Source organism: Mizuhopecten yessoensis, unplaced genomic scaffold (genome assembly GCF_002113885.1).
Source record: "Mizuhopecten yessoensis strain PY_sf001 unplaced genomic scaffold, ASM211388v2 scaffold3537, whole genome shotgun sequence".
Taxonomy (NCBI): Eukaryota; Metazoa; Mollusca; class Bivalvia; order Pectinida; family Pectinidae; genus Mizuhopecten; species Mizuhopecten yessoensis.
Window position 1 is genome coordinate 630,158 of NW_018405094.1, and position 25,770 is coordinate 655,927.

Genomic DNA, 25,770 nt, shown 5'->3' on the forward strand with positions numbered 1-25,770 from the left:
GAGACAGAGTGAGTACAGCAGTACCACAGCATATAGGAAAGGAGACAGGGTGAGTACAGCATTACCACAGGGTAAAGGAGAGGAGACAGGGTGAGTACAGCAGTACCACAGGGTATAGACAGAGTAAGTACAGCAGTACCACAGGGTATCATCATCAACAACACATAAAGTTACAGGGTATGACCCTAATCATCAACGACACATAAAGTTACGGTGTATGACGCTCATCATCAACGACACATAAAGTTACAGTGTAGGACCTTCATCATCAATGACACATAAAGGAACACTGTTTGACCTTCATCTTCAACAACACATAATGCTTCAGTATATGACATTCATCAACAATATATACAAAATAACAATCTAGGAGTATAGGAGAGGAGACAGAGTGAGGACAGCAGTACCACAGGGTATAGGAGGGGAGATAGAGTGATTACAGCAGTACCAAAGGGTATAGGAGAGGTGACAGAGTGAGTACAGCAGTACCGCAGGGTATAGGAGAGGAGACAGAGGGAGTACAGAAGTACCACAGGGTATAGGAGAGGAGACGGAGTGAGTACAGCAGTACCACAGCATATAGGAAAGGAGACAGGGTGATTACAGCATTACCACAGGGTAAAGGAGAGGAGACAGAGTAAGTACAGCAGTACCGCAGGGTATTGGAGAGGAGACAAAGTGAGTACAGCAGTACCACAGGTTATAGGAGAGGAGACAGAGTAAGTACAGCAGTACCACAGGGTATAGGAGAGGAGACAGAGTAAGTACAGCAGTACCACAGGGTATTGGAGAGGAGACAAAGTGAGTACAGCAGTACCACAGGGTATTGGAGAGGAGACAGAGTGAGTACAGCATTACCACAGGGTATAGGAGAGGAGACAGAGTGAGTAAAGGCAGTACCACAGGGTATAGGAGAGGAGACAGGGTGAGTACAGCAGTACCACAGGGTATAGGAGAGGAGATAGAGTGATTACAGCAGTACCAAAGGGTATAGGAGAGGTGACAGAGTGAGTACAGCAGTACCAAAGGGTAAAGGAGAGGTGACAGAGTGAGTACAGCAGTACCACAGGGTATAGGAGAGGAGACAAAGTGAGTACAGCAGTACTACAGGGTATAGGAGAGAAGACAGAGTGAGTACAGCAATACCACAGGGTAAAGGAGAGGAGACAGTGAGTACACCAGTACCACAGGGTATATTAGAGGAGACAGGGTGAGTACAGCAGTACCACAGGGTATAGGATAGGAGACAGTGAGTACAGCAGTACCAAAGGGTATAGGAGAGGAGACAGAGTAAGTACAGCAGTACCACAGGGTATAGGAGAAGAGACAGAATGAGTACAGCAGTACCACAGGGTATAGGAGAGGAGACATAGTGAGTACAGCATTACCACAGGGTATAGGAGAGGAGACAGAGTGAGTACAGCAGTACCACAGGGTATAGGAGAGGAGACAGAGTGAGTACAGCAGTACCACAGGGTATAGGAGAGGAGACAGAGTGAGTACAGCAGTACCACAGGGTATAGGAGAGGAGACAGAGTGAGTACAGCAGTACCACAGGGTATAGGAGAGGAGACAGAGTGAGTACAGCAGTACCACAGGGTATAGGAGAGGAGACAGAGTGAGTACAGCAGTACCACAGGGTATAGGAGAGGAGACAGTGAGTACAGCAGTAACACAGGGTATAGGAGAGGAGACAGAGTGAGTACAGCAGTACCACAGGGTATAAGAGAGGAGACAAAGTGAGTACAGCAGTACTACAGGGTATAGGAGAGGAGACAGTGAGTACAGCAGTACCACAGGGTATATGAGAGGAGACAGAGTGAGTACAGCAGTACCACAGTACCACAGGGTATAGGAGAGGAGACAGACAGTACAGCAGTACCACAGGGTATATTAGAGGAGACAGAGTGAGTACAGCAGTACCACAGTACCACAGGGTATAGGAGAGGAGACCGTGAGTACAGCAGTAACACAGGGTATATGAGAGGAGACAAAGTGAGTACAGCAGTACCACAGGGTATAGGATAGGAGACAGAGTGAGTACAGCAGTAACACAGGCTATATGAGAGGAGACAGAGTGAGTACAGCAGTACTACAGGGTATAGGAGAGGAGACAGAGTGAGTACAGCAGTACCACAGGGTATTGGAGAGGAGACAGAGTGAGTACAGCAGTAACACAGGGTATAGGAGAGGAGACAGAGTGAGTACAGCAGTACCACAGGGTATTGGAGAGGAGAAAGTGGTAAACAGCTGGTAGTATTAGGGAGGCTGTAACAAACAAACAGAAAAAGGAGGAGGGGGAAGGATTGATGTAGGTGTAGAAATAGGGCGACAGGAAGGTAGGGTTAGAAAGGATTGGATGGTGTGTGTAGGAGTGGAGTATGCACTGGGAGCTGAATGAGGTATTTGTGGTGTTATGTTGCGAGAATCTATAGGAAAGGAAGGGTTCATCATACACACTTGAATAAACCTGTCATATCACATCAATCAACACCAAATTAGTCTGTCAATGTTACGATTAGGTTACCAGTATTTTTCACCACACAAATTTTTAATTGCAAATTCTTTCTATTAGTTCAACTTTGTCATTGGTCATTTATGGGGTCCAATGAAAAGCCAAAAAAACACCACTATCTTCCTCCAACATTAGAAAAACAGATAATTATCTATGTAAGCAGCAGTGGTATGAGGAATTAAATCTGACCAGCTTAAATATGTCTCCATCACTCAGATATTGGTGTACCAGAAAGTTACCTCCCACATAAACTTCTGTTTACATGGTAAGAATTAAATGATCAGGCACCTAAATCTATAATAGAATATCATGAATAAAGATTCAGACTAATCCCCAGGGGATCTTTCACAAACATTGAGTCCCTTCGTTTGGCCCCCAAATTGCACATCAAAACCAACCTCACTCAAGAATAAGGTAGAATCGAACAATTTACCTGATTGACACTTCAACAAATTGTGTTGTAAAAAAAGAAAGATATTCTATGACAAATGCCAGGGAAAAGAACTTGGTACTCCAACAGAACATCTGGTACTTCTGGTGAAGTGATATCCTCAGGGAGAGCAAAGAATATATGATCCCTCTGGTCAAGTGATATCCTCAGGGAGAGCAAAGAACATCTGGTACTTCTGGTGAAGTGATATCTCAGGGAGAGCAAAGAACATCTGGTACTTCTGGTTAAGTGATATCTTCAGGGAGAGCAAAGAATATCTGATACTTCTGGTGAAGTGATGTCCTCAGGGAGAGCAAAGAATATCTGATACTTCTGGTGAAGTGATGTCCTCAGGGAGAGCTAAGAACATCTGGCACTTCTGGTGAAGTGATGTCCTCAGGCAGCGCTAAGAACATCTGGTACTTCTGGTGAAGTGATATTCTCAGGGAGAGCAAAGAACATCTGATACTTCTGGTGAAGTGATGTACTCAGGGAGAGCTAAGAACATCTGGCGCTTCTGGTGAAGTGATGTCCTCAGTGAGAGCTAAGAACATCTGGCACTTCTGGTGAAGTGATGTCCTCAGGGAGAGCAAAGAACATCTGGTACTTCTGGTGAAGTGATATCTTCAGGGAGAGCAAAGAACATCTGGTACTTCTGGTTAAGTGATATCCTCAGGGAGAGCAAAGAACATCTGGTACTTCTAGTCAAGTGATGTCCTCAGGTATAGCAAAAAACATCTTGGCACTTCTGGTGAAGCGATATCATCAGGGAGAGCTAAGAACATCTGGTACTTCTGCTGAAGTGATGTACTCAGGGAGAACAAAGATTATCTGGTACTTCTGGGCAAGTGATATCCTCTGGTAGAGCAAAGAACATCTTGTACTTCTGGTGAAATGATATCCTCAGGGAAAGCAAAGAACATCTGGTACTTCTAGTCAAGTGATGTCCTCAGGTATAGCAAAAAACATCTTGGTACTTCTGGTGAAGTGATGTCCTCAGGGAGAACAAAGATTATCTGGTACTTCTGGTCAAGTGATATCCTCAGGGAGAGCAAAGAACATCTGGTACTTCTGGTGAAGTGATGTCCTCAGGGAGAGCAAAAAACATCTTGGTACTTCTGGTGAAGCGATATCATCAGGGAGAGCAAAGAACATCTGGTACTTCTAGTGAAGTGATATCCTCACAATCCAGCAGTTTAGTCAACAAGTCTCTAATGATTGTGTATTCATTTTTAATGTTGGGATAAGATTACAGTTTCGAAACAAAAGGTAAAAAGGGACCTTGAAAGATAGAAACTAGGACTGTCTTAAGAATGGCAGACTAATTCCCCCTGTGCCTGTGCAAAGAACAGCAGGAACAGTTCTTTCCAAACTGTTTTTTAATAAAGGTTTAGAACTCCATATATAGGGGAGGTAACATTCCAACTCATTGATGTAGAACATTGGTTCTATGTTCCTACTACAAAGCACTATTCAAATTAGTGTTATACATTGTGCTTTCTGGAGCAGGTGTGCACACAATGTGTAAAACAAAGGGACATATCTCTATAAACAGGGGATACAACTCCAATTGATATACTGTAAACATACATATATGGTGGTAGTCTTATTCCAGCATCCTTTTTTGTATTTTAAGAATTGAATTTTCTGTATATTGTTCCATTATAGCCTTCGGCTGAGGAGTGTCCTCTGTCAATATATATTTTCTCTGGTCGATAAATCCAGGTATCAACCAAAGTTAAAGACTACAATTGTTTTATTATTTCCAAAACAGTAATATAAGCAATCTGAAAAAAGTGACACAACAAAAAAAACTACAGAAGCAGGATGGTGCATTCGTTTGGAGACATGTCGTGATTCTGTTGTTAGAAACACCCAGTCCTTCAACAAAAAGCATGCACTCCATTAAGTCAATAGCTGTTTTTATCAGTGCACATATGATGTACTTCTGGCTAATTTTCTATTGGACATTTTACAGATGCCCGATTCATCAATGCCCTAACCTGTTAAAATTTGATAAATTGCTAAACTTTGAAAGTTTTAAAATAAATATGTGTACAGCACTTACTTCACATCCCTTTGACTTTAGTTGATCACCGTGAGATAATGGTATGAATGCTTACCAGACAACATGAGCATGAGGTGATAGTGACCGTGCCTTGCAATACAAATGGTCATTAACTTCCTAGGATCACAAACTAAAGGAGCATCCATCCCCTACAGACACCACTATCATCATTGCCACTGAAATTCTGCTAGTACTGTGAGTTTCATCTTTGAAAATTTCAAGTCTTTTTTGCACTACAAGTATTATTTCCTTCTTTTCAGGGCACTCAATTCTCAAAGTGTGGTATCAGCAAAAAATCATAAGTTAAGCCTTTCATTGCCTCAACATAAGTTATAATGCTAGCTGATTATTAGAAACATAGAACAACATTTACAATAGTGATTGGTCCAAACTGTTCCATACCTTATACTCTGGTGTAAAACTATTTGTACCAAAATGTAATACTCAGTGAAGGGCCCCTGACATTCCAATAGGCAGCTTAGTGGCACCCCTACTGCTTGTGCAGTTGTCCAAGGCTGAGGGACTAGACAAATAGTTGGAAAATCCTAACAACAATTCGGAATCATCGCCAGGTCTAATCATTACAAACATCTAGCCATCTTTTACCTGCTGAGCAAGTATGTTTGTACAGCATATTACCAGCTTTATTGTCTGGCTTGTATATTTCACCTACTGTGGAGTTAAGTCTTTCATCCACCACACACTACATTGTGCGCACAGGGCCAAACCAGGGGAGGTTACACCCCCAAAACAGTACAAGATGTTATCAAGGGAGATGACATTCAAACACTCCACTGAGCCTAATCATTAGATTAAACTACCTGGGTATCAACATTGCAAAATGCCTTATTGGAGGAAGTAACCCTCTGATGCCGTACACAACCTCAGATCACAGGTACCTCACCAACACTAAACAAGGCCTTATTAAGGGAGGTAACCCTCCAGTAAGTATAATAGGTCTTATCAGGGAAAATAACCCTCCAACACTATAAAAGTCTGATCAAAGGTAACCCTTCAGTACTATACAGGACAATATCAGGGCAAATAACCCTCCAACATTGCACAGGGGAAGTTACCCTCCAAACAATAAAAGTCTGATCAGAGGAGGTAACCCTTCACCACTAAACAGGGCCTTCTCAGGAGAGGTAACCATCCAACACTATAAAAGTCTGATCAGAGGTAACCCTTCAGTACTATACAGGACAATATCAGGGTAAATAACCCTCCAACATTGCACAGGGGAGGTTACCCTCCAAACAATAAAAGTCTGATCAGAGGAGGTAACCCTTCACCACTAAACAGGGCCTTCTCAGGGGATGTAACCATCCAACACTATAAAAGTCTGATCAGACGAGGTAAACCTGACCACAACACAAAGCTTCATCATTGGAAATAACCCTTCAACATTCGGGTGAAAATCATCCACCACTGTACAAGGCCTTTTCAGGGGAGGTTACCCTACAAACTATAAATGTCTGATCAGGGGAGATAATCCTACACCACACTTAACATGGCCTTTTCAGGGGAGGTTATCCTCTGAACTACGTCTGATCAGGGGAGACAATCCTACACCACAATGCAAGGCCTTATCAGGGGAGATAATCCTTCACCACACTACAATGCCTTATCAGGGAAATAATCCTCCAACACTGCACAAGAACTAATCAGTGAGGTAAACCACCAACACTGTACTTGGTCTTGTCAGGAGAGTCAATCCTCCAACATTCCCCTTCAACAATACTGACTTTGAGTTTAGAGGGCTTGTTAGGGGAGATAATCCTCCAAGATTCCCCTTCAACAATACTGACTCTGAGTTTAGAGGACTTGTCAGGGGAGATAATCCTCCAACATTCCCCTTCAACAATACAGACTCTGAGTTTAGAGGGCTTGTTAGGGGAGATAATCCTCCAACATTCCCCTTCAACAATACTGACTCTGAGTTTAGAGGGCTTGTTAGGGGAGATAATCCTGGGACACTACAGGTTGATTTATTCATAGTTTCTTACATCTTAAACTTAAATATAAATATTTTAATTTCTTTTTTTTACAGGACAACTAGGATACACTGACTTGGCTGACACCCTCTCATTAATTGGTATTTCACCACAGTATACGGACAAATAATCTAATTCAAATAATGTTTGAGTCATCAATAATTAATTCGATACCAGGACCTATATGTATAATATGTATTCTAGGTATAAGCAGTACTTTTCAATTTCAACAACACCACTTTATGTCTTTTCAAAACCTTTGAAACTGTTTATTTATACATGAAGATCACCTCCAAAAGAATCCTTCTTCCATCTTATTCAAGGTGTAAAGCCAACGCCATCCAGCTACAGTAACCATCCCTTAGTAACATTTAATTTAATGAAGGAAAAACTCTTATACTTTTCAACAAATAAGGTTTTTCTTGAAACATCTCAGTGTACATGAATCCAAATATTTCTGCATACTAAAGACAACTTAATTCTGTAATTGTTCTTCCAAAGGTTTAATTGCATGGATTGAAATTGTAAAAATAAAAATAAGACATGATTTCTATTTAACTTTACCCCTACTGACCACATCAACACCATTACTGACCACATCAACAACACTACTGACCACATCAACAACCCTACTGACCACATCAACAACACTACTGACCACATCAACACCACTACTGATCACATCAACACCACTACTGACCACATCAATAACACTACTGACCACATCAACACCACTACTGACCAAATCAACACCACTACTGACACTTTAACACCACTACTGACCACATCAACAACACTACTGACCACATCAACGCCACTACTGACCACTTCAACACCACTACTGACCACTTCAACACCACTACTGACCACTTCAACACCACTACTGATCACATCAACACCACTACTGACCACATCAACGCCACTACTGACCACATCAACACCACTACTGGCCATATCAACACCACTACTGACCACATCAACACACTACTGACCACATCAACACCACTACTCACCACATCAACACCACTACGGACCACACCAACACCACTACTGACCACATCAACACCACGACTGACCACTTCAACACCACTACTGATCACATCAACACCACTACTGACCACATCAACGCCACTACTGACCATATCAATACCACTACTGACCACATCAACTCCATTACTGACCACAACAACACTACTGACCACATCAACACCACAACTGACCACATCAACTCCACTACTGACCATATCAACACCACTACTGACCACATCAACACCCCTACTTCCCACATCAACACCACTACTGACCACATCAACAACACTACTTACCACATCAACACCACTATACTGACCACATCAATAACACTACTGACTACTTCAACACCACTACTTACCACACCAACACCACTACTGACCACACCAACACCACTTTTGACCCCTTCAACACCACTACTGACCACATCAACACCACTCCTGACCACACCAACCCCACTTTTGACCCCTTCAACACCACAACTGACCACGTCAACACCACTACTGACCATCTCAACACCACTACTGACCAATTCAACACCACTACTGACCACCTCAACACCACTACTGACCACCTCAACACCACTACTGACCACCTCAACACCACTACTGACCAATTCAACACCACTACTGACCAATTCAACACCACTACTGACCACCTCAACACCACTACTGACCATATCATCACCACTACTGACCACATCACCACACTACTGACCACATCAACAGCACTACTGATCACATCAACACCACAACTGCCCACATCAACACCACCACTGACCACATCAACACCACATCTGACCACATCACCACAACTACTGACCACATCAACAACACTACTCCCCACATCAACACCACTACCGACCACATCAACACCACTACTGACCACATCAACAACACTACTGACCACATCAACACCAATACTTCCCACATCAACACCACTACTTCCCACATCAACAACACTACTTCCCACATCAACACCACTACTGACCACTTCAACACCACTACTGACCACACCAACACCACAACTGACCACATCAACGCCACTACTGACCACACCAACACCACTATACTGACCACATCAACACCACTACTGACTGCTTCAACACCACTTACTGACCACACCAACACCTCTACTGACCACTTTAACACCACTACTGACCACATCAACACCTCTATACTGCCCACATCAATAACACTACTGACTACTTCAACACCACTTCCTGACCACACCAACACCACTACTGACCCCTTCAACACCACTACTGACCACATCAATAACACTACTGCCCACATCAACACCACTACCGACCATATCAACACCACTGCTGACCACATCAACAACACTACTGACCACATCAACAACACTACTGACCACATCAACACCACTATACTGACCACATCAATAACACTACTGACTACTTCAACACCACTTACTGACCACACCAACACCACAACTGACCACATCAACACCACTACTGACCACACCAACACCACTATACTGACCACATCAACAACACTACTGACCACATCAACACCACTATACTGACCACATCAACACAAGTCTTTATCACTGAAAGTACAGCCAATGGTTTAATGGAAGTTTAAAGGTCACAGAATATCTTTCAATGTCACTTAGGTTGAAAGAGGTAATACCACACATTCAGAAAATGAAATCTGATATTTTCAAAAGAAGACTTTTGTTTTTCATTTCATTCATTTGAATTGTATGCAATTTTAAAGAACTATACGATGCTAAGATATCCTGTCCACTACATTCATCTTGAATTTAGATTTGGTTTTCATGGCTGTACATATTTCAAAGTATTTGTTTCAAAATACATGTATATATCAAACACTCTGTGTTTTTTTCACATGGCATGATGCTATAACATAAGTTAATTGACAAAACATGCCTAAGGTGTCCCCCCACCCGGAAACCATAACCTTGGTCTTCAGTGTAAATCACAAGCAAAGACATCTAAGTCTACTTGACATAAGTATTAGAGAAGACCAAGACTTCCGGGATCGGCCATCTTTGATCTGTCTTTGAACTGTAGTATTCTGCTCCATTCCAATACCACAACAAAACTTTGTCAAAGGACAACAACTCACGTTTACTCTGTGACCCCCATACACCACTTAGACTAGTCCACATCAATTACATGGTGCATCCATTGTGGTTAAAAGGAGTTCACAGGTCAATTATTAGCAGTTTACTTTATAGGGTAATGTTTTAAGAGATATACATGTGTCTTTTACAATAAGGAACAACTTTTGTGTGGGCATCAATAAGAATGAACTTGCTGCAAAACACTTAAAAAAAAATAATCTAGAAAATACTTTTGAAGATCAAGTTAGTTACACATCTTGAAAAGAACCTCCAAACTGATCAACTATCCTTCCGATTGTTATCAACCTTTCATATTAACATCTGTTTTTAAAAAATTGTTACATGAATTATCAAAATCTTAGAGAAGCGTATAATATTTTCATCATCTTATTTTTGAAAGTCAAACTTCTTAAAATCAGTTTCCAATCTTTGAAAGCTTGAGACCTATTCATTAGTATGGTATTTGAGAAATGTTTTGCTATGATTTATAAAACAATCCCTGATTGGATAGTTTCTACCTAATGTAAAGAAATTCATAAAATACAGATTCTAAACAAGCCACTTCAACTAGTGTGTCATTGCACCCTAAGAAAAGATCGCAATAATACCAAACACTTCCGTAGGGGACTGTCATCCTGCGTTAAATATGTAGTAACAGAAACACATTTTCACCATTAGAGCTGCCAAGCCAAACAACGGGACTCTATCTTGGTCAAACACTTCCGTACCAGATGGTTTTAATTGGTATATACAGCACACATGCACCAAGGACAAAAAGCATGAGGAATCTCAACCATGCAGCAAGCAGACACAGAGACAGGGGTGTGACTACACATGTAGCGTCTGCTAAACCAATTCTGACAATAGACAGTAGTAGGTGCAAATAACAGATTTCCCTTGACACTTAAAGTCAGGTTTTAATTGTTGGATGAATTTACATGACAGTGCCCTACAAATCAAAACATTTTGTTTCAATGTTAATCTCTTCAACATGGGTACTTTATATTTTCTTGCTTTTAAATTTCAGCCAGATTTGGCTAAAACTTAAATTTAACAACCTTTGTTTAACGTCTTGATTACTTTCTAGTGCCGCTTGTCAACAACAAACATCAATCTAACCACTTTTAATACCTTTGGAAAATGAGACATGTAAATCAATGTAAATGACCACACAAATGCTTTTCGTATTTTTGTTTAGTTTTTAAGTGCTTTCTTATGTCCACTCAACAGCCGAAGTCACGTTTAATTAGTCCCTACTTCTGAGCTTTGCAGAAAATAAATTCCAATTCAATGTCCTGGTTAAAAATAAGCTTTTGTCTGCCAATAATTAACTGAATTTGTCAAGTTAACAAGAAATGATTTAATTTTGGCTATCCCATCAATGCTAGAAACTAGACAACACAAAAAGTGATCACGCAATGTTTGGCACGGCATTTGTACTGTTCTAACTTCTGATTGGCTTTCAAGTTGCTTTTGAAATCACAGGGCAATATTGTTGGGTTTTTTGGTGATTTTTTTAAAAATCACCTGGAAAGAAATAATTGTCTTTTTCGGAAATTTCAAGTTTTGTCTGTATACTGTATAACCTCAAAAATAGTCCTGGTTATTCCTTAACTAACATGCTATTATCATGTGACATTCTGTCAGTTTTAAATAAATAAGAACGATTATAACAGTGTATAATCCTGTCCAAACCAAACACATATATAGTACAGACACTTGTATGATTTACCAGACTTATAACTAATATTTAATATCTGACTTTATACCTCTGTATCATAAGATGAGACACAATAACCCATTCCCAAGTAGTGATGATGTTCGGCTTGAAACTTGAAGAAAGATGGACATAGAGAATTCATCATGAGAGTGTACATTTTTCTGTCTGAATTCTTACTGTTTCTGAGTCTTAGGATGATATTAAGCTGTACCAAATCCTGTATGAAGCAGTATTACCCTGAGACGGAGTATTATCACCCTGAGACAGAGTATTATCACCCTGAGACAGAGAATTATCACCCTGAGATAGAGTATTATCACCCTGAGACAGAGCATTATTAACCTGAGACAGATCATTATCACCCTGAGACAGAGTATTATCACCTTGAGACAGCATTATCACCCTGAGACAGCATTATCACCCCGAGACAGAGAATTATCACCCTGAGACAGAGAATTATCACCCTGAGACAGCATTATTATCCCCCTGAGACAGCATTATCACCCTGAGACAGAGTATTATCACCCTGAGACAGCATTATCACCCTGAGACAGAGAATTATCACCCTGAGACAGAGAATTATCACCCTGAGGCAGAGAATTATCACCCTGAGACAGCATTATTATCACCCTGAGACAGCATTATCACCCTGAGACAGAGTATTATCACCCTGAGACAGAGCATTATTAACCTGAGACAGAGCATTATCACCCTGAGACAGAGCAGTATCACCCCGAGAAAGAGCAGTATCACCCTGAGAGAGAGAGAGCATTATCACCCTGAGACAGATCAGTTTCACCCTGAGACAGAGCATTAGCACCCTGAGACAGCATTATCACCCTGAGAGAGAGAGACAGAGTATTATCACCCTGTAACAGATCAGTATTACCCTGAGACAGAGCATTAACACCCCAAGACAGAGCAGTATCACCCCGAGACAGAGCAGTATCACCCTGAGAGAGAGAGAGAGCATTATCACCCTGAGACAGATCAGTTTCACCCCAAGACAGAGCATTAGCACCCTGAGACAGCATTATCACCCTGAGAGAGAGTATTATCACCCTGAGAGAGAGTATTATCACCCTGAGACAGAACAGTATCACCCTGAGAGAGAGAGAGAGAGAGAGAGAGCATTATTAACCTGAGACAGATCAGTATCACCCTGAGAGAGAGCATTATCACCCTGAGACAGAGTAGTATCACCCTGAGACAGAGCAGTATCACCCTGAGACAGATCAGTATCAACCGGAGACAGATAAATCTAGATCTGATCATATACAGAAGTTTCATTCTCACATCTCCAGGACAGACAAGCCTTCATTATTTATTTCAACATTTCTTTAGAAAAAATATTTTCCATCATTTCCAGTATCTCACTGGATATCATAGTGATTTGAAGCATTTCAAGCATATTTATTGCAGTTGACAAATGTGTTACAGTTCAGATAGACATATATCAACAATTAAATACAAAATCTGTAATTATGTAACATATACATATATTGCGCAGTACACAACAGAGTAATATTTCCTTCACATAAGCAAGTGTAATATGGCGCCAAATGTTGCCTAAAAAGATATATAAATTCCACTTGGAAAGGGTGAAAGTCAATCCAGGCTTACTAGAGAGTCAATTTTTTTCATACAAAAATATCTTTAATGCTCCTTTTACTCTGCCAAAATATTTTCATTTTATCAGAAGGATAGCTGCCATCATATTATTCATCCCCCAGGTGACAGATTGACCTTGTCATCTCAGTAAGCTGTTTGTATCTCTTAGCTATACAGTTCAAGAGATGAGAATACGAATGATTTTGGAATCAATGACTCAGTCCAACGAACATTTCAAAACTGTATATTTACACAGGACAGATATTTCCTGTATGTTCTCTTCTACTTATTTCAGCGCTGATTTGAAGCCAAACCTTAAGTTGGAAAAATATCTAGATTCTGTACATACCCAATGTTAGTTCATACTTATCAAAGGACGAAATATCATAAATGTGAAATATGTAAACGAAATTATAGAAAATAACATTTTATTTGCAAATTCAAAATTCTTATCATATAATAATAAATAATAATAGAAACATGAGTTTATAAATTCTTCAAATAATCTCATTTTTTGTATGTGTGGTAAGTCAGAATCATGGAAATACAGTTGGGATCTGTAGGAGGTTTGTATTTGCTGTCTGAAATTGTTTTCAGTATACATTCTTTTACATTGAGTTCAAGACGTCGGTACAGCTACTAGTCCAATTCAATGGGGCTTAGTATTGATATCATGTTGGTGCTGTTGCTGTAATAGGGAGAGACCCAAACTGCTTGGCATTGATGCAAAACCTCTGTATCTTCTATATACATGTGTAATAATAATAAGTCTACATACAGTGTAGATGATTTTTCATTGTTTTGGAGCAAAACAAATCTATATTTGTTTTAAACATGCGTAAATATGGCTCTAAAAGTAATGTTTTTCATACGTCATGCACATGCATGCATGCGACCATGTATGCACACACACATTCATACAGCATGTTCACACTTGTATTCCCCCTGGTATGTCAGTGTCGTTCCTGGGAGCACCACTTCGACACTAACATATAACATGTTTGTTTCATCCTGCTTTGATAAGGTTTCTACATATAAATATTTTCATTAGCTATTAAGTATGATATCCGCTACAAAAAATCTACATAAAACTTTCCAATGTAAACGTTTTTACATCTATTCCATTTACTCATATAAGAAATAAAAAATTCATTCAATGCAAGCCTTTGAAAAGAAAATGTAAAATTCTTGGTATAAAACACGCTCCACTGCAAGAAATGGACTTTTAATGAGATGTCAGATGCAAGATGGACAGTGTTTATGTGTGATATAAACATTCATCAGATCACCATTACAGGCGAGAAATCAATTGAACTCCACTGGTTGCTAGGGAAGCTACAATTTGACCCTGTGACTCTACAAATAAATACCTGGTCGATCTGCCACAGACAAAAGTCATGTCACCACTAGTGTCTAACACAGACAAATATTTTGTTGATTTATGTACGACACAGTATGTACTAAATGTGGACTAAAGGTCATCTCCCCTCAGCTTGTAGTAACATCAACTTTCTCTCTTCTGCTACTGGTACACCTACTACTTAACAAGAAAAATAGATTATTTTGCAATGTATAGCCTTGTCGGTACTTGTTACACCTTAGGCAGGTGAAAATGTTTGTGAAATGAAAACGATTTGTCAACAAAAGAGGTGTGAATTAATTAGGTTTGTGATAGGTCAGTGTGCCGTAAACCAGCCTGACTGATCTATGTAACAATACAACACTGTGCAGTGCCAAAAACCTCTCAAGGGCTATGCTTTCTTACCAGCCCTTTATCTAAATGATGCTGAAAGAAGAAATAAATATCTGAGCGGAAAAAAAGATAAGAAGAGGTAATCATTCAATGATGAATCAGTATTTGGCGATACATGTTTTTTAAGTTTCAACTCTGTAGTACAGCATATTAACAGGAATCACTCCTAATAACATGAAACTTATGTAATGATGATAAGTATTTATAAGGTTACACATCTAGCCGTGATGTTAAAAATGTATCCGTTTAAACCTTCTGTGCAGACTGTAAGCAGACAGACCTGGACCACAATCACAGATCTTAACATTTTCAATTCTCAAAATCAGAATCATATCAAGGGTAACATTTCCTCAAAGGCTAATTGAAATTGTAAAATGTTTATTGATTTATGTTAATAAATCACCTCTTGGCCTGCAGCAGTACTTGACGAATTGCAAAAATTCTAACGGCAGAAATTTGAGAAGGAACATGAAATCTAAGAAGGTTTAAGTACTAGTTAAGTTAATGATCTCGGAGTTCAGACGTTTTGTGATACCAAATACCTCACATTTTCAACACCAAACACAGGTGATGACCTATAAAAAACACAGGTGATGACCTATAAAAAACACAGGTGATGACCTATAAAAAACACAGGTCATTGAACCTGAGGGCAACAATATCATAGTTTGGTTTAATACAGATCTTATGTACATGTTCACTGCTTAATGTTTTACTTTAATTTGAACGCTTATGAAGAATAAGACAAAATTACTGGAAGAATTGGATAAAGTTACTTGAATAAATATAAGAATGGGACAGAGTTAGTATAACGACACAACACATTAGTGTCACCACACATAGGGAAGAAAGGATAAAAGGAGATACAAGTATGAATTCATGTCAAACGAAAGCAGTCAGGATAAGACACAACCAATTAAGCCTTCTTTTCTACATAAGACCTAACTGCTCTCGACGCGGCCATGTGGAATTAGTTTCAGTGTTTGATGTTCTATAAATAGTTACAACCACTTTGATCTTGATCTGAAATATGTTAGTCTTGACATTGGAACCCTGAAAGACAACAACGATGTCCGAGGTATTCTGTATATAAACTTTCATCAAAAATCTGGTAGGAAATAAGTAGCTAGAGTGATGACACTGAATTGGTTGATGATTTTCTATATATAGCAACCGTGACCTTGGCCTTACACTTGGAACCCTAAAACACAACGATCTCCGAAGTTTACTCATACTTGACCTTTGTATAAAGTTTGATGAAAATTGGTGAAAGAATGAAGTTGTTGAATGTTTACATTGAATCAGGATGCGACGCGACGCGACGCGACGGAGCGGACATTGACAATTTTAACACTTGAATACAAGCGAAAGTAATGATTATTCATTATTCTTATCAACTTCTCTACTAATTATCAAGTCATGATATGTGTCATGTAATGTACCCATCTAGTACTAGTTGTATCAAACTAACACTGTCCATTGTTGGGCATGGTGACCTGATTTCACAATGCTACACTCCATTTTCTTAAGAGTATAGCAAGTTTGACGAACGTAGCTGATAAAGCAAGCTAGGACATTATGCTTCAGACAAACTTTGGTATCATAAGGGAAAAGAAAGGGTGACAACTCTGTTTATATAACAGAGCATCAGACCTGCATGATTTCAGTTCACGATACCGTTGACAGTCCCAGACAGACAGCCCCATACCATAATATGTCCGGTCATAGACAGGCTAATATAAAGTCTCAGTTTGAAATAGTTTTGAAGCTTTGAGACACTAAGTTATCCAGGTTAAATTATTAGGTTTAAACAAGTTCTTTTTTAAACTTATAGATCAAATGGATGCAACTGGTAACAAAAACAAATTCAGAAAATTGCAAAGAGACCCTGTGAGAATCTGGTGAGAGCCTAAGGCAATCAAACATCAGGAAACATAAATACAAGCATAAGTAGGACTACAAGGTTTACTGGAATCCCCCGAGGATGGTCAGAATATCTGCCAGGCGCCGGGATATGTCAGTGCAGAAACTATGAAGATTTATGCTGAACAGACATGTGTAAGGGTAAAAAGGAAACCAGACATGCTTGAACATGACCTTGAGTTAAGATTTCAAACAATGACCTTGACCTTTTCACATTTGTACTGTAACCAACAAGTAAAACCTTAAGAAAGTGAGATGTCTACAGTGCAGTATTACACATTAATGCGACATTAATTATCACACACTCATATGGAACGATAGCAACGGCCATTTAGGGATCAACTCTTGTCCTATAACGGTTTATTGATTATTATTTAACGAGAGTTTCTTAATAATAACAGATATGCAGTATTAGTTGCACTGCACTGAATATAGCAGGACTAAATTAATTTAATTTGGAGTATGATCAAATATCAAATGTTATCTCGTGGAGATTGTGCCACGCCCCTCTGTGTGGGAGGAGCTTAACTCCATGCTCCTGGGTGTCCATGGTTACACTTGGCTAGATGTGACTGCATGTGGGTGGCACCTAGAGGTTGTAGATCGCAATGCAGGTGACATGACCCGATACATACGTGGTAATGGGCGATGTAAGTGCACGAAACATTAAAATGTCAACAAACATTTCCTTGGCCTAGTAAATAGTGTACAGTTGTTAAGAGTGCAGCATAAAAAGCTTCAAAATTCAAATAAAACCAATCCCATTAAAATATCAGGACTGCATTTGAAAGTTCTCATTTACTTAAGTTTTCAAATATCAAAGTTATAAAAAAAATTAATAATTTTATTCGTTTATTCAAAGAAAGTTAAGGTTTTGTTAAGCTAGCATTAATGAACTTCATGTCTATGCTAACAATTTACAAACATATTTCTTCAGTGCACATAGACCATTGTGGATATCCAGCTTCATCCTTAAATAGTAAATTGACACTTTTGCAAAATAGGTAGAAAGAAAAAAGAAAAATATCATTTTACCTACATCGCACAGTTAGAGATATCGCGGTGTAAATTTTAAAAAGTTTCACTCAATAGAATGATGTAGTTTCTCCTGTCTTTATGAAAAACCAGCAAATTAATGTGCTGAAGTGTGGGAAACCCATTCCCACTGATTCAATCAAAACAGGCAAGGATTTTTATGCTGAACTGTTCTTAAATATTTTCTGACTGGATCAGCACAAATGTTTGCATCAAAACAAACGTTAGTTATATATAGACACGAAGCCTATTAGATATCAAACAAACTAGTTCTTTGTAGAGGAATGTCAATATGTGATGTCTTGCTAGGCTAGCAGTTCTTTTGAAATTGAAATTGTTCACACTTTCCAAGTAAACAATTACATAATTTGAACATGTTTTCATTAACTAATTTTGTGCACAGAATCTGAAAAACTGAATTACGCACATATGGACCAACAATCGATTGGCTTACTGAGCAATATGTATCTCCGTTTCTGTAATAGGTAACTGTGAACCATATCTTGAGGAATCCCACTACATGTATTAATAACTGCGTCTTTATAAGAGGAAACATATAATAACAAACCAAATGTTACTTTACCATGCTCACACAGTAGGTTGGTAATATTTTCTAGGAGTATCTCTGTCTGGTTCTCAATGATCTCAATAGTAACACAAGAATACCAAAGTGTCAACCATAATTCAAACTGGAAATTGATAAAACTATGGCAAAATGTGAACAAAGGAAAGATTTAAACGCAGATCCTTGAAAAATTACAAGGAGAATAAGACCAGAATAAGGCCCTAATGACCTCTTTTGTGTTGCTGGGCCGTTAAGAGTATAATAACAATAAAAACAGTAAGCCATCCTTGTTGGTCATGTTGCAAGTAAAGAGCGAGAAATGAAGTGTCAGGCTAAGTGTCTGCATTGTCTCTGATTTCAAGCTTAGGAGGGTACATATGGTGAGAAATCAACACAGAATAGAAACATACTTTTCTGTTTCCTTATTTGCCAATTCTTCTGATCATTATGTGCAGGTAAAGCATACCAAACTCATAACATGAAAAAAGATATACCATTGCCAGGGTTCTTTCAGGAATTCAATTTTGGCAAAAGTGTACAATCTGGGTATCAAGCTATATTGGGAGGATATTTTCAGTGCCAAAGGGAGGACCAAAGTTTTGTTATTTCAACATTTTTAGTTCTGAATTTTCTTTTCAACTAATTTTTCTCCAAAAGAGCCATCGCTACAAAATTAAACAACTCCAGGAGTTGCAAATAAAGTACATGCATACTGAACATAAAAATCACCTTGAGATACCATGTTTTCTTTTAGAGAAAAGCATTTTATTATTGGTTTTGTTTTGACAACATGTTAAGATGCTCATTAGTAAATTTAGCTGTTGTCATACCAAAAGTACAGCACAGGTCTACAACACTAGAACAGAACTGGAGTGATAGATGTTAAGATATGCATAGAACCAGGTCACATGGCAAACAAGTTCTCGTTCAATCATCGTTTTAAAGTACATGCAGGACTTAAGCAAGGTATCAATTGCAAAGCTTTTTTTTTTTTTAGATAATTGAAGAAAAGCTAATGACACCAATCCTTCCAAAAAACAATTAGAAAAAACTATACACGCAGCCATGTGTCCATTCTGAAGGAAATCTAAGTCAACAGAGACAAAATGAACCAGAACATCCTGATGAATGAACTCTCCAGCTTCATTCTGTAAAACATCATATCAACCTGTGGCAGTAATGATAGAAGTGTTGACCTTGCGAGTAGAGTGACCTTAAGTGTATCACTCGTTACAGGTGTAAAATAGATGTCTATATATATATAGGCATCTATTATCAGCATGCTGTACTTGGCAGGTGTGTCAGGCATAATGAAGCACACATGTATAAGAAAGGGCCCAAAGGGCTCTAATTCTAATTGTACAAGGTGGTATAAATGGATCGACTCCCAGGGCCCAAACTTTCATTGGACAAGTTGGTACAAAAGGGTTCCAATGATGACAGATGACTACTTCTACCTGACACTTATCTATCTCTAATTATACAAGGTTATGCAAAAAGGGCATTTTTTTCAAAATGATGCTTTGTTGATGGGAAATAAAAAAAAAGAATTAGGAAAAAAGAGACCTTTATATCTGTCAAAACCAAGTCCAAATAAAGGCATCCCCCTTGTTCTGCACCCTGCACCCTCTTTATGTCAAATATGGTAGCCATTTATTAATTGCTGCCATACTTTCCATTCTTGACAATATTTTGTGAATGGGGGAAGGAACAGACACCTCTGGAAATAGGAAACCCAATGTGTATGTTCAACCTTACAAACAAAATCATATAATAGTGGCCAAAGAGTCGTTTCCTAGCATACAAAAATTCCAATTTATGATAATAAAACGGTTTAATGTGACATTGTACTACAGGGGATTCACAGTGAGCTATGTCCCTGGCCCAGACTGGAATCTCAACCCCCTACTTAGCCTAAGCTTGCAGAAATATGTACAGTATCACACAACTCATAATATTTATCTGCAAGCAAAGCAAAAAATACATAAACTTTTGTCGATCAACACAAACATTAAACAAGATTCAAGGATCTTTATTTACAATGTATACACAACAGCTCAACGAAAGTGGCTAGAATATTCCTAAAATGTCTCTGTACATCTACACACGATCTGTAATGTTTACAATAATTAAAGAACCAGAATAAAATACATACACTTATCTTAATTATACAGACAACATTGTGCTTCAATGATATTTGTTAAAATCACTTATTTTTCTTTATCTTTAAATTCCATGAAATAACAAACTAATAAATAACACTGATTCTGTTGCAAACTGTTTATAAATAAGGTTTTACATGGCCTAAGATTGAATACATAGATATGATGACTTTCCTTTAACATAAAAAAAGTATTTTGACCAAAAAGAAAAAAGAAAACAGTTTAAAGCTGAGCACTTTAAGCAGGAATGTTATGAAGACACAGAAATCTCCTATTTGGTGGAATCAAGTCATAATGATGACGACGTAGATTCTTTGATTTCATTAAGAGGACATGATTCCAATACTGATAATAATGATATCATGTAAAACCTGATATTTGTGTCTGTCAATGGGTACTATAGTGATGAAATCATTGTTAAATCACAAATGTATATAACCATTTATACCATTGGCTTGTCTGGGACCATGTACTCAGTTGTTGTATAAAAGAGTCTTAAGGTCCCTTTTGGGTCTGAGAGGCAATGCCCAAATGGGGTAAATTGGATGTTAAATGCTTAAAAGCCTACTCCTCATAACCAGATGACTGTATTTCAACCAAATCTGCTTTAGTATCTTTGTAACCAGGAAATGAAATGTTACACAAAAGAATGTTGCTGTTTCCATTGGTACTGATATTAAGAAATCAAAATGTGAAAGACATTTGCCCTGGTAATATTGCTATTAATGAAAAGTATTCTGCTGTGATTGCTTTAAAATCTAAGTTGAGTAATACAGGCCATCTGAACCTTTTGTTTTTAATAGTCATTTAAATTTGTATACCAAAATCAAACATAAACAATATTTCTAGTACAATGTGGTTAAAACTAAAGCCAATACATTGTATTTCTCGATCGATCAAAGATGTTTTCTTCATAGTTTTTTATTTCCTGTTCTAAAAGTAAAACATCCCATGCTATGAGTGTAGACATTATCAAACAGTTAAACTTGTGTATGTGTTCTTTAGGGTCATAATAGTTATGTTGAAGACCAAATCACCAGAGTGAGCCTGCTGTTACGATGTGTAGAGGTCTTCAGGGCTGAGTTTAACCCCATCAGTGATGTCAGCACCAATCAGTCTCAGTATCCTGATTATATAAACTGATACAGCGCAGTAGATACACAATTATCAGGTCAAGTTGAATTATGCCCCCATACGTTTCTCAGTATACCTGTGGCTATTGAGGCCCCCAGCTACCTGTTACCCAGTCTGATTCTGACAGATAGTACATCATGTTTACAACTGTTTCTAGGTATGTAGAGAGACAAACACAGTGAGGTGATTTTGTTCTTGTTTACATTTTTAGGATTAAGTCTGTCTCTGACTCTACACATGAAGCTCAACATAGCTCATGCCCATCCTGTATTTTTAATATAGGGTCTAATAAGTAAAATAACTGCAGTTACTTAAATTTAACAATTCACTACTGATCTACTCATATTAACAGTGTAGTTGACTAATCTACTCTTACTATAACCTCAATGGAACAGTTCACTGATGTACTCATTTCAAAGGTAGAGTTCACTGATGTACTCAATTCAATGGTAGAGTTCACTGATGTACTCATTTCAATGGTAGAGTTCACTGATGTACTCATTTCAATGATAGAGTTCACTGATGTACTCATTTCAAAGGTAGAGTTTACTGATGTACTCATTTCAATGGTAGAGTTCACTGATGTACTCATTTAAATGATAGAGTTCACTGATGAACTCATTTTAATGGTAGAGTTCACCATTGATCTACTGAAGTTAAAGGTATAGTTCTGCATTAATGTACTCAATGGTACCATCAATCTAATCATCATAATATAGTTCACCATTAACGTACCCATCTTAATGGTACAGTTCACCATTAATTGACTCATTACCCATCTTAATGGTACAGCTCACCATTAATCTACTCAATGGTACAGTTCACTGTTAACCTACTCCTCATGATGATATAGTTCACCATTAATCTACTCAATGGTACAGTTCACTGATGTACTCTTTTCAATGGTAGAGTCCACTGATGTACTCATTTCAAGGGTAGAGTTCACTGAAATTAAAGGTATAGTTCTGCATTAATGTACTCAATGGTACCATCAATCTAATCATCATAATATAGTTCACCATTAATCTACTCAATGGTACAGTTCACTGATGTACTCAATTCAAAGGTATAGTTCACCATTAAACATCTCATCTTAATGGTACAGCTCACCATTAATCTACTCATCATAAAGGTATAGTTCACTGATGTACTCTTTTCAATGGTAGAGTACACTGATGTACTCATATCAATGGTAGAGTTCCCTGATGAACTCATTTTAATGGTAGAGCTCACTGATGTACTCAATTCAAAGGTATAGTTCACTGATGTACTCAATTCAATGGTAGAGTTTACTGATTTACTCATTTCAATGGGAGAGTTCACTGATGTACTCAATTCAAAGGTATAGTTCACCATTAACGTACCCATCTTAATGGTACAGCTCACCATTAATCTACTCATCATAATGGTATAGTTCACCATTTCACCAAATAACCTCCTCATCATAATGGTATAGTTCACCATTAACGTACCCATCTTAATGGTACAGCTCACCATTAATCTACTCATCATAATGGTATAGTTCACCATTAACGTACCCATCTTAATGGTACAGTTCACCATTAATGTACTCATCTTCATGGTAAAGTTCACCATTAATCTACTCATCATAAAGGTATAGTTCACCATTAATCGACTCATGTCAATGGTACATTTCACCATATATGCACTCAATGGGACAGTTCACTGTTAACCTACTCCTCATGATGATATAGTTCACCATTAATCGACTCATGTCAATGGTACATTTCACCATATATGCACTCAATGGGACAGTTCACTGTTAACCTACTCCTCATGATGATATAGTTCACCATTAACGTACCCATCTTAATGGTACAGCTCACCATTAATCTACTCATCATAAAGGTATAGTTCACTGATGTACTCTTTTCAATGGTAGAGTTCTCTGATGTACTCATTTCAATAGTAGAGTTCACTGATGTACTCATTTCAATGGTAGAGTTCACTGATGAACTCATTTCAATGGTAGAGTTCACTGATGGACTCATTTCAATGGTAGAGTTCACTGATATACTCATTTTAATGGTAGAGTTCACTGAAATTAAAGGTATAGTTCTGCATTAATGTACTCAATGGTACCATCAATCTAATCATCATAATATAGTTCACCATTAACGTACCCATCTTAATGGTACAGTTCACCATTAATTGACTCATTACCCATCTTAATGGTACAGTTCACCATTAATCGACTCATGTCAATGGTACATTTCACCATATATGCACTCAATGGTACAGTTCACTGTTAACCTACTCCTCATGATGATATAGTTCACCATTAATGTACTCATCTTAATGGTACAGCTCACCATTAATCTACTCAATGGTACAGTTCACCATTAATGTACTCATCTTAATGGTAAAGTTCACCATTAATCTACTCATCATAATGGTATAGTTCACCATTAATCTCATCAATGGTATAGTTCACCATTAATCTTAACATCAGTGGTATAGTTCACCATTTCACCAAATAACCTCCTCATCACAATGGTATAGTTCACCATTAAACATCTCATCATAATGGTATAGTTCACCATTAATCAACCCATGTTAATGGTTAAGTTCACTAATTTAAACATGTTTATGGTATAGTTCACTAATCCACTCAGCTGAACATCTCAGTATGTGACTTAGTATGTTTCCATGATGATATTTCAGTAAGAACAACTCCTAATCTGTCATGTTTATCTTAGTTATCTCCCTTCTGTTATCAAATCGCTTACTTAATGACATGAGATATTTCAAAACAATTAGTGTAAGTCAGTTATCAAAACCAATCTATCTACACAAATGAAATACATCATGTTAATCAAATATTATTAAAGTATTTACCTCAGATCCCCAGACCAGAAATATAAGATTTATGACCTCACCATTTAACAATCAGTATATAACACATTGAGGTTACACTCTTTATGAATGGCTCAATTCCTTACAGTGTAGATATGCTGATGATAGGGTCTTAATACAAGCACTAGTTGTATCTACACGCCAGCACTGGTACCTTGGGACTCCTATCCCCATGACTCAGTCAGTCACCAAACACTATAACTTAGCCATTAATTACACCTATCTCTAACTACTATACCCTAACCTAACACCCCGACCACCCCTACCACCACCCCACCCCTAATACCTGCCACAAACTATTTCCTACCCAATCACCACCCTATGTTACACCACCACACTATTCCTTATTTACTGTTATGTATACATCATCTCAATCAATCCTTATTCTACCTCTAACCTATCCTTACAAATCCCCATGTGATGATGCCCACCCTATATCTACTAATATAGCTCTTTCTCCCCTTGTCAGTGTTCATGATAACTGCTTGGTATTATAACAGCTCCTTTCCTATATACAGGATCTCTTCATTACCTCCCCAATCCTTCTGACAACATAACTATTCTTTCCCACCAATAATTTCTATAACCTTTAACTAGACAATAATTTTTGTTTGTTTCTGTAGTTATATAGATGATGTACTCGACCCTTAATCTGTCGCACCCTAATCTACTTCTAGCCATCCACATAACCTCTACACCAGGACATGTTTCACCTTTCCTCAGCATACAGCATACACAGAAATATCACATAATCTGTACTCAACTCCAATACCATCTATCAGTACTCCATCTCTACCCTACATGTATCCCAATTTTCAGCTGCCATCCTTATACCACCCCCC

General features: G+C 38.2%; 1 protein-coding gene across 1 annotated transcript in view; it reads right to left on the minus strand.

Moving 5' to 3' along the window:
- Nucleotides 1–25,770, minus strand: part of LOC110447628 (protein disulfide-isomerase TMX3-like) — a 234,982-nt gene that overhangs the window by 50,689 nt on the left and 158,523 nt on the right. The window lies entirely within an intron of this gene.